The sequence below is a fragment of the Paramormyrops kingsleyae genome, chromosome 25 (genome assembly GCF_048594095.1).
Source record: "Paramormyrops kingsleyae isolate MSU_618 chromosome 25, PKINGS_0.4, whole genome shotgun sequence".
NCBI lineage: Eukaryota > Metazoa > Chordata > Actinopteri > Osteoglossiformes > Mormyridae > Paramormyrops > Paramormyrops kingsleyae.
In genome coordinates this window covers 26266585-26267148 of record NC_132821.1, presented here as the reverse complement: position 1 = coordinate 26267148, position 564 = coordinate 26266585, and positions in this window count along the sequence as shown.

Below are 564 nucleotides of genomic sequence, written 5' to 3'. Positions count from 1 at the left end.
ATATTTTGGTGGGGGTCTGTCAGCCCTGCTTATAGCCCCCCCCCCCCTGTAATTTCACTACCTGTCTCTGTCTCTGCTCGGGATCTGTAAACCTGTAATTCCACTATGCGGCTACACTCTCAGAATAAATGGGGACCAGTTTGTACCTTTGCTTGTCACTGGGGCTGTACCTTACAATTCTTACCTTTTAAGGTACATAAATGGACCCCACAAGGTACAAACAACATTAATGTGCCCCCAATGGTATAAAAACGTTCCTCGGTGTCCATTTCTGTACCTTAAAAGGTACAATTACCTACAGCTAAGGGTACAATTGGCAGACCTTTGAGGGTACAGCCCAGTGACAAGCAAAGGTACACATTTTTGTTGTTTTTTCTGAGAGTGTATGTGCCTGATACAGAATTTGTAAATACAGGCTCTGCCTTTATCCCTATATGCAAACACCATTGGCAGAAGCATGCAGATGTGCGGAGATGAGCAGCCTGAATCCATGCCGCTAGCGTGACCAGCAGACATCACCTGCGTGAGATTTAAAAGACTTCATCTTTAAACACCCCCCCCCCC